Source organism: Anthonomus grandis, chromosome 2 (genome assembly GCF_022605725.1).
Source record: "Anthonomus grandis grandis chromosome 2, icAntGran1.3, whole genome shotgun sequence".
NCBI lineage: Eukaryota > Metazoa > Arthropoda > Insecta > Coleoptera > Curculionidae > Anthonomus > Anthonomus grandis.
The window spans coordinates 24,116,211-24,127,213 of record NC_065547.1 but is presented as its reverse complement, the minus strand read 5'-3'; the positions used below and the strand labels follow the sequence as shown (position 1 = coordinate 24,127,213).

Genomic DNA, 11,003 nt, shown 5'->3' with positions numbered 1-11,003 from the left:
CTTTTTCGAAAATCATGTTATTATTTCTTAAGTATTTTAATAATAACTTGAGACATCTAATTCAATTTCTTTGGGGCAAATTTGTTTATTGCAATCTTCGAATTTTAATTTTTTGCTCTTTATTTTTTTTCCATAATTTGGTAACAAGTGATTTAGCTTTTGAAACGGTGGAATCATCAGTGCTTAGGTCCTCAGGATATCATTTTGATTTTACCCTAGAATAATATACATAAAAATATAGTATTACCAATTAATTGCATTTAATTAAACAAATATAACACAATAAAATACTATATCACTTTTAAATAAGATATATAGAATAGGATGATACATGTCATAAAACTAGTAGTCTATTTTGAGTGTATTTTTACCTTTTCCTTGGCAGAGTCAGGGAATATGTAGCAGTTAAACAAAAACGGCTTGGATGAGAAATAGTAATTGTTGACCTAGACTCCACGGTTACTGTAGAACTATTAATCTCAGATGCAGTTATTGTTGATGATGAATGATCAGATCTATAATTATACAAAATTTGGTGTATCTAGAATATTAATCTATTTTAATTATCCATACTTGTCTATATCAGCTTCACTGTTTGTACTATATACCATTTTGGAAGCTAAAGAAGATTTTGCACTCTTCAGAAAAGCTACCCCTGCAGCTTTGAAGGGTAAATCACTTGGTAAATTAACTGAATTATCAGCTGCTGTGTTTTTAACCAGTGCATCAGAAATCCTAGTAAAAAAATAGTTTTACATACATACCTAATTTAATAAGTATTAGGTATAAATGAGTAACACTAATCCTTTTTGTGACGATTTTTTTATACTAGAAAAATATATTTAAAAAAAAATTACCTTTGAGGTAGAGCTGATTTTTTTAATCTGTTTAAGTCTGGCTACTGATAATATTATCTTCCTTATATAAGAAATCACTTCTAAGGATGTGATCTGAACAAACAAATATGTTCTGTTTAATTGTGTTGATTTCCATTAATGAAATCCATTGTTCCCTTTGGGCATATATTAGGCAATCTATAATAAGTATTTGATATTTAATCGAAAAGCAAAAAAAATTACAGTAATGAATTAATATGTGGTGCCAATTTCTATATATATTATTGTAAGTTGCAATATGGTAAAACAAAAAAAAAATATCGACCAAATTTTAGGGAAAGACAAAATTAACTTTATACATAGATATCAATATCTAAATAATTTTCAAAATTCTTTAACGGCAATAAAAAATTAGTAATTTCATCTATCTACCTAATGTCTATATTAAAAAAACATAACTATACATAGATAGGTACATGGTTATTAGGTATGCCTTCTTTCTGTCAAAACAACAACAAAAAAACATAAAATCCTGTAATAAAACCAGGGACAAAATTCTAGTTTTATATTTTTATAGCCTATTGATAGATGAATATGTTCAAAAAAATATTTAGATTTAAAAATATAAATATTTTGGTATTTTACGCACACTTTCACATTCAAGTTTTTATTAGGTTTATCTATAAGATCCCCTATTCTACGTTTATGATGATGGTTACCCCATGATGTGATGTTATGAAAGTATCGGTACTTACTTGTGAAAAGATCGGCTTGAATCACCTTTTTATCATAATGCGGCACAAACGACACAAGTTTTTCCCATCCTAGCAATTTAAAAAAACACTAAAATGTGGCCTTTTTCCTTTTGAAACCGAAAATTAAAGAAAATACACGAATCCCGAAAATAAACAAAAAGCCGTTTGACAGATGACACTACGCGTATGGCTCAGACGCTTAAGCTCCGGTGTTGTCGCTTTACATTTTTTAGAAGCAGTTTTAGGGATAACAATGTTAGTAATTTTGTTTTTTTTTTGCTTAAGGATATTATATTTATTCTTAAAATAGGTTAATTGTAGTATTTACTCTTTTTATTTTAAATTTTCCTATAAAATTCAACACAAATAAGTTAAATTAACGTTATAATGGTCGTTAAAATATAGCTAAAAATTTCCTCCGTTGGAAATTTGCGTCGACTTGACAACAGAGAATCGGCAAATATGTTTGTAAACAAAACACCCCTCTTGCCTCTGTGCACATGTTGGACTCAAACAAAGTTGTTGTTTACTAATTCTAGCCTTTCAATGTTCTAAGGAATTTACTATGGCATCTTGGCGAACATCAATAAAACTCCAGGTGCCTCACGATAACTGCATTGGAACTAGTATAATTCCTATTCGTAGGTGTATATTCCAAGGAGATTCCTTGGAAAGTCCCGTTTGGTTCTACCTGGTCATGAACCCACTCTCTACCCAACTCAATTTAACTAGGTACGGATTTGGCATAAAAAAGCATAATAAAGAACTAACAAGTGTAAACCATCTGTTTGATGTGGATAATTTCAAAATTCTTGCGGCAACACGAAATCAACTAAATGGAAAAAGTTTCTGACAATATAGGAATGATATTTGGACCGGATAACATTATTAAAGAGCTAAATCTTAGTAAAGCAATTTTCAATTAATCAATTAGAACAAATTTCAAACAGGCAACCAAAATATCGAGAAAGGTGACTTAAAGTATTCATACCCTGTTACTGTTACTTTCTACTTTGCTTTTCATTATTTACATTCATGACATGATGTCTTGTAATAAATTAAGTCGAGGCTTTTGGTTTTTCTGAAGACTCAGAATTAATTGTCTGAGGGGATGATTGGGATAGTAAAAAATATATAGACCTTGTATATTTGACAATTTTCGTGATTTCAGTGAAAAGCTTTTTTTTGCGTCTGTCTGTACTTCAGCCTGAAAAATTTTAATAGGAACGTCATTTTTTTAGAGATGGACCTGTTTTTTTATTTCATATTTCAAACAATTTTTTTGGCTTAAAACAATATAGATTTTATCGCGATTCAGCATAAAAAAACACCATCATCAGAGTATAAGCCTAATTTAGTTTTTTTTATTTTTACATTTAAAAAATGCATAGAAAGTTAGTACAAAACTCCACATAGGCTTTCGTTATATCCGTAAGTACCAGAACCGTTAAAATATGTTGAAAAAGCATTTGATGTTTAAATGATCTACTATCATAAGACCTCCGTGGCATGGAATAGTGACCTAAAACCAAGGCAAGAGGGCGTTTATTGTCCTTAAACGTCATGTTCCTACTTGAGGTTTGCCTTTTTAAATAAATGAGCAGTATCTTTGCGCCCAACAATATTGGAAAAATTGGAAATGTTTCGTGTTTCACAAAATAGTCCCAATTTTAGCCATATCATTGTGATCTTGTAAAACATAGAAGAAGTACATCTGAATGTCTTTTGGCGATTTAAAACTATTTTATATTTGTTAAGGCGCAAAAAATTATAGTATTAGTTCTTGCTCCCAAAATTCATTAAGTATTTTATGAGGTTATAGTTTTCAATATAATTTTCTTAAATAATTTATAAAGATTCTTGACTATTGTTGAAGTACCGCTTAATAACCGTTGTGCAAAATTAATTACACCTCACACATGCATACCCACACACAACGCGGGAGCGGATAATAAAATTAATAAAATCCTTAACTAAATTAGCGGCCCCTTTGTTCTCCGCCTCGTACTAATTGAACACTTAATCAAACTGACTAATTAACGCGCTTTTGATTTAGTTTGATTAAAGCGATACGGTGCGGAAGTTTAAATGTTCATGGAATTGCAAAACACCCCGTATAATTTTACACAGTTTCGTAATAATATTCTTAGATAACGAGAAACCCTGTCGGTTGGGCAATTAAACTCTCAACTCGACATTATTCGCGGAAAACGATCATCCGCATTTTCTCATCGCAATTTGCGAACGCCGCAATTCATTAATTGAACCGTGTGCTGCAACCCGCGATTCTGCAAAACGATTTAGACGAGAGGAATTTTTATCACCTTTATCGGTTCGTAGAAGAGTGAGTTAGTTGTTCAAGAGATGGCGTAATTTTCTTCTGTAACTGAAGATATAAGTTTTGTTTCTTTATGCAATTTATTATTACCCTGAGTCAGCTTCTCCTTAATTTCTTATTTTTCGTTTATTTTTTTAAGTTAATATCTTTAGGTATTTATTAATATTTTTTGATATTCGTAGACTAAAATCTAAACTTAATTTTTAAGTGTCTTTCATTTTAGTAGCTTTTCTCTTATAGTTTTCGTACATGGACGCAGTTCGAATCATCTAGGCTTTATTAGTGAAGATTTTTTTTAAGTATAAATGATCAGGAGCAGGTAGAACTAGTTAGTTCAAGGTCAAATATTAATGAGAAATAAAATGAGAATGAGTTATTGGGATATCACGCTTTTAAGAAACATAATGTTTTAACCAGTCTCTCTATAAGTTCTTATATAGTAAGAGAAAAAAAAGAAGTAACCATCAAAGCTGACTTATATCCAAAGTTAATTAGGTTTTAAAAATTATATAAATATTTATGTATTTACTACTATTTATGTCTATTTAAAAGTCGCGCCAAATTCCGACTTAAACCTCCCTCCTGGCGGCGAAGGCTCCTGATATACTCGCTAGACCATGGTTCCGGAAGATTTGCGAACCTTCCACGTGTCTCCAGAGATGTCCTGCGGTATGCCCGCTTGCATCGCTGCGGTGATTTCAGAATAACAAAGAATGAATCTCGAATCAATAATATGTAATTAAATTACCACTCTTACGGAAACTCTGTTTTGAATTGCTAGAATGACTGGAAAAAAAATACTTTTCATTCACCATTCATAAGAGTCAAAATGTTGCTTATGTCACCGAGTTCATGATGAGCACACAAAAGTTACTTAAAAGTGGTTTTCAAATATTTTGAATTTTGACAAAATGGTCTAGTTATGCAATTAGACTGGCGTTTGTGTTCATCCCTTTTTCTAATGTAACCATTTCTGTTGTTGAATCCAAACTAAAACCAGATAGACTTTATCCTTTAATATATATTTTTGTATAAAATTTAAAAGTTTTATTGTTATTTCAATATATAAGGTCAAAATCTGAATCCTGCTGATTCTAACAGATTATGGGCCCAGAAGCGCAAGACACTTTATTTTTTAAAGTTATTTACGTTTTGAATTTGTTTAGTCGTGTCGTCGTCGTTAAAAAAAGATATTGGCGAATAACGAAAGCGCGATAATCGGTTCGTCGATTGATAAACTTAAAGGACGTGAAAATTATTTGATATGGAAGTTTCAAATGAGTGCGTTACTAAAGTTTAAAAAAGGTTAAAGACGAATTTTGGAATTGTATTACCGGACAATGGGCTGCAGATGTTGATAGTGCGACAAAAATTCGACGTGAGGAGAAAGCTTTGTCCAAAATAATTCTTTCCCTTGACAAGTCAACGGTCACTTTCCCCGGGGAGGGCCGGGGTAGAATAGCCCTCCGGTATGCTCTGCCTGTCGTAAAAGGCGACTAAAAGAGCAACCTCTTTGATGGTAGATGTTGTCCTCTTGCATCGCCCGGTTTAATACCACCACATAGGACTTAGGCGGCATGAAGTGGTTCCATGGAACTCACGTTTCGCCGCCATGTCGATGTGTCCGGTTTTCAAAGGAGAAAAGGAGTAATAAAATTAATGCATGATGGCGCCCTCACGACCAAAACTTTCCGGAGGTAAACTAGCCTCCCATTCGGATCTCTGGGCGGAGGCTGGTCGGGGGGGCCATCAGGCGGATTTAAAAGCCTAAAAATCAATTTCTGCAACATCAGAGGCCTAAACACCAATGTTAATGCAGTTCACCAACACCTGCAATCAAATAAGCCTCACATTCTGGCATTGGCAGAAACAAAGGTGAAACCTTCAACAACAAATGTTCACCTCGTTTATTCTGGATATGATCTACATACCCGATTTCGACTAAACTTTGGATTGGCAGTATTTGTCAAGAGCGATTTGAGTTACCAGCGGGAGGAAACGCTTGAACCTGCGGACTTCGACGTTATGTGGTTCAAAATAATAGCCAGTGGAGCCACGAAATTTATCTGCTGTATCTACAGACCACCAAGCGACACCCAATGTAAGCGGCTCTTTTTGAACCTGGTTGATTGCATTAACCAACTCCAAATTGACTATCCAAGCGCAGAAATCATCGTCATGGGTGATTTTAACGTTCACAATATCAACTGGCTGCGCTGCTGCAACAAGAACGACGATGAAGGACGAGAAGCTGAGCTATTTGCCACCATATGCGGGCTTACGCAGCTTGTGGAGGAACCTACCAGAATCCCCGATCGAGACGGCGAGTTCGCGAGTCTCCTAGATCTGGTCTTGGCTTCAGACCCTGACTCGTACACTGTATCAGTACAGGCCCCCCTAGGAACATCGGACCACAAATTGATAACAGTCTCTTGCCAGTTGGATGTTAAAACGCAGGATCCTCCGATGCCGCGGAAGGTATGGCACTATAAATCAGCAGAATGGAACCATCTTCGGGAAGTTTATCGCTCATTCCCCTGGAAAGAAGTCTGCTTTAGAACCAATAACATCTCAGAATGTGCAAATCAAATTACAGAGACGATCTTGGCAGGAATGGAAGCTTATATCCCTTTTTCTACTAAATGCAGATCAAACAACAAGCAACGGTTCAACCTGAATTGCAAAAAGGCAGTAAACACTAAAAACGCAGCATATCGCAAATGGCGTCAACATCCTTCCGCCGAAAATTGGAGGAACTTTTTAACCTCCAGAAATAGCTGCAAGCGAATTATTGATGAATTCAAAGAGAGTCACAACAACAGGATCAAAAACAAATTGCTAAACTGCCCAAATGGAACAAGATCTTTCTGGTCGGTATCGAAAGCCGTTAGTCAAGGATTTGCTAAGTCGGTCTTGCCACCCCTAACAGCAGATGATGGTTCTATCGCGGTAACAGCAAGGGAAAAAGCAAACTTACTAGGTAAACTCTTCGCGTCCAATTCTACTCTGCACTCGCAAGGCAAAACACCGCCATATTTGCCAAGGGTGAATTCATCGATGGGAGAAATTTCGTTTCCCCAACGAATTATAAATAAAATTCTTAAAAGCGTAGACACAAACAAAGCTTCTGGACCCGATGGAATTCTAGCCCTAGTACTAAAACGTTGTGCAGACGAATTGACTCCTCCCTTATGTAGACTGTTCACGGCATCGTACAAACAGGGCTCATTTCCAACAAGCTGGAAAACTGCTCAAGTGCAAGCTGTACCCAAAAAGGGTAAGAAGACGATGCCGTCCAATTACCGCCCGATTGCACTAGTTCCAGTAATATCGAAGATTATGGAGAAAGCAGTCAACCAACAACTGTTAAGATATCTGGAATCATCTGGACTAATCAGCGATCATCAATACGGCTTCCGAAAGCTTAGATCCACCGGCGATCTTCTGGCTTACGTCACACACTTGTGGACGGAGGCCATGGAGAAGCACGGCGAGTCCCGCTCAGTCGCTCTTGACATTTCCAAGGCATTTGACAGAGTGTGGCATGAGGGACTACTAACCAAGCTCTCCTCAATCGGCATACAAAACTTATTATTGAATTGGATTAAAAGTTTTCTTGAACAACGAACAATCCAAGTAGCCGTCGATGGACACCTCTCCAACAAATTTAACATTAACGCTGGAGTCCCTCAAGGATGCATTCTATCCCCCACCCTTTTCTTGATATATATCAACGATTTGCTAAGAACCACTGTCAATCCAATCTACAGCTTTGCGGACGATAGCACACTTATTTCCACATTTAAGTCCACCAAACCAACGACGCAACTTCTCAGAATCTTAGGCAGCAACAAGTAGCTTTAACCAACAACGATATTAGAGCAATCTTGGAGTGGGGCGGTAACAATCTGGTCAATTTAACGTCAAATAACGCCAAAAAAACGCAGGCTGCAGTATTTACGATTAAGACTAACGTTGATGGCCCGGAGCTGGTTATGGCAGGGAAAACATTGCCAATGAAATCATCTTTACATCTTCTAGGAGTCGAAGTCACCAACAATGTGTCCTGGCATGACCACGTTGCCGAGATCGCCAGGGCAGCTTCCAAAAAACTCGGAGTGCTTTTCAAAACGAAAAAACTGTATACACCAGAACAGCTACTGACTCTTTATAAGGCTCAAATACGCCCTTCCCTCGAGTATTGCTCGCATATCTGGAGCTCTGCACCCAAGCATAGTTTAAAGCTGCTAGATTCTATACAGAAGAGAGCTATTCGTCTTATCGACAAACCAGAACTGACAAAGAATCTGGATAGTCTGGAGCACAGGAGAAAGGTGGCTGATCTCTGTTTATTCTACCGTTATTATCACGGTAAGTGCTCCTCTGAGCTGGCAGGCCTGATTCCACCCAGGGCTGTTCCGGCAAGAAGGACGCGTCTAGCAGTTGCGGCTCATCAACATCGAGTCCACCTGCCTACCCCAAGGACGTCGCTGTATCGAGACTCATTCATCTGGAGAACATCTTCTTTGTGGAACGGGCTTCCACCTCACATATTTCCCAACGCATACAACCTGCAGCGATTCAAGGTAAATGCCCACAAATATCTTCGCGCAAGCACCACTCCAAGAGTGACCAAGAGGACTTTCCTTTTGTGCTTGTGTTTACCATAAAAAAAAAAAAAGTTTCTGCATCTAATGCAAGCTGAAAATTCTAAAGATGCATGGAGTATACTTGAAAAAGCTTTTGAAGATAAAGGCTTGCATAGAAGATTAAGAATACTAAGAAGTTTGTGCTCAATAAAATTATAAAACTATATCCATTGGTAAACCTCTAGATGATGAATTTCTAGGAGTTATAATGTTGCAGGGTCTCACTGAAGAATATGAGCTGAGGGTTATGGCCCTTGAAAATTCGGGTGTTGATATAATGTCGGACTTTGTCAAGACCAAATTACTTCAAGACAAAAAATGGCAAAATGGCAATTTAAGCGGTGATAATGCTTTAGCTGCCAGGAAAAAAAAACAAAAAAAACCTCCATGGTGCTGGAGCTGCACACAAAAGTGGCATTATAAAAATCAATGTCCTGCTCAAAATAAAAAGGATTCAGTCCATGATAAATCCTCATATCCTAGCAAAAATAGGGATAATCGGGGAGGAAAAAGTGTTTTATTTGCTGCTGCTCTGTGTGTTAATATGAAAGGATCGGCATGGTATGTTAACAGTGGTGCATCCTCTCATATGACAGGAAATCGTAGTTTGCTGAAAGATATTTGCACTCAGGAATGAATAGTTGCGAATGACTCTAAACTTTATGTCAATGGAATTGGCAACAGTGTTGTGAAACTAGGGGTAGATGGCAGGGAAATGGACATTGTAAAAGTAAAGTATGTCAACTCTATTGTTTCAAAAGGATACTCTGTTTATTTTGTTTTTGTTGTATGGTGAAAAATCAAGTAGAACGAAAAATTAAAGTAATAAGAACGGATAATGGTGGTGAACACTATAACGAAAAATACAAAAATTCTTGCGTGATCATGGGATTAAGCATAAACTGACAGTGCTCAACAGTATGAAGTAGCGGAACTTGAAACTAGCTTCATACTTGAAAAAGTTCGTCCTATGCTGATTGATTCTAATATTCCAAAGAAAATGTGGGCGGAAGCAGCCAACACAGCGGTGTATTTGTTAAATCGTTCTCCAACAAAGAAAATACCTGGATTTACGCCAGAAGAAAAATGGACTGGCAAAAAGGTTGATATAAGCCACCTGAGGATATTTGGGAGTCGGGTTTATGTTCACATACCAGACGTGAAACGAAGAAAATTGGATGCTAAAAGCAAGGAATAGATCTTTGTGGGTTACTGTGAAAATAGTGTTGGATATCAACTTTTAGATCCAAGTAACCATAATTCAAAGATAGCCAGATATGTTGTATTTTTAGAAGACTCAGTGGATCTTACTAATATTTATTTGAATAAATAACTGTATTAAACTATTTTTTTATCTTGTCATTGCATTCTGAATCCTGCCGATTCTAACAAGTTTGCATAAAAATTGAAATGAACTGCTTGATTGTGACTTTTATAAGGCTTTTTTTTTCTGTCACTTAGGAAACCATGCTAGATTTTATAACACAATTTCATCGGGATACCTAAATAGCTAGTGAAGCTTGAAATAATATGTTAAATATATTCTACTACATTATGTATTGGCTGCTGTCTTTCTAGTTTAATTAGATCCAGATGCAAATAACGAAGACATGTTATGAGAGTTTTTTTGACTGAATAATCCCTTAACCATAATCTCACGGATTTTTGAAAACTTGTACTCTAACGCAAAAAAAAATAATGCAGTTCCTGTGGGATCTTTTATGAGAATTTTAAATGTTTAACATCCACTGATAATGTCAAGCTTTTTGAACATTATTTCTCAAAAATATATACCATATATAATATACTCGAGAAATATACTCTAGTACGTTGAATAGTAACAAATGTCATGATCCTGTTGATTTGTTTTTTTTTTGAGACAATGCAGCTTTATTATTTAAGCATATAAAGACTTCTAATTATATTGTTTAACTTATCATTGAAAATAGGTTATTTTCCACAATTCTGAAAATAAAGTTTTATCGCACACATTTTAAAATCTGGAATAGCAAGCAAGTTACAAATTATAGACCTAAAGGTATTTTCAGCCGAATTCCCAAACTTCTCGAGAAACTGGTACATAATTATCTGTTAGCTTATTTTGGTTCTATGTTGTTACAGTCTAGCTTTATGTCAGGCAGGTCCAAGAAGTTGTTGATGGTGTCTCACTTTGTTGATTGTATTATCCAGAAGACGGTAATCAGGTGCATACTGTCTACACTGACTTTTTAAGATTTTGATTATCGAAATTACTAAATTTTGGTACAAAAGATATATTGTTACGGCGTCGGTGGCTCATTATATAATTATCTTGGAAGTTCGTAGGCAGATTGCCAGACGATGTAATTTTTAAACAAATGAATTTAAGGTACCCTTTTGAGATCCTCAAGAATCCAACATAGAACCGCTTCTTTAATATCTATAT

General features: G+C 35.8%; 1 long non-coding RNA gene across 2 annotated transcripts; it reads right to left on the bottom strand.

Moving 5' to 3' along the window:
• On the bottom strand, positions 1-1,312 carry LOC126750440 (uncharacterized). 2 transcript variants are annotated; one of them, XR_007665728.1, is made up of 4 exons: positions 858-1,312; positions 574-735; positions 372-515; positions 1-215 (listed from the first exon to the last, which is right to left on the bottom strand). It is a non-coding gene; the product is annotated as an uncharacterized LOC126750440 (long non-coding RNA). The 2 variants fall into 2 exon arrangements; XR_007665727.1 differs by having other exon boundaries at positions 574-1,305.
• Positions 1,313-11,003: the final 9,691 nt, after the last annotated feature.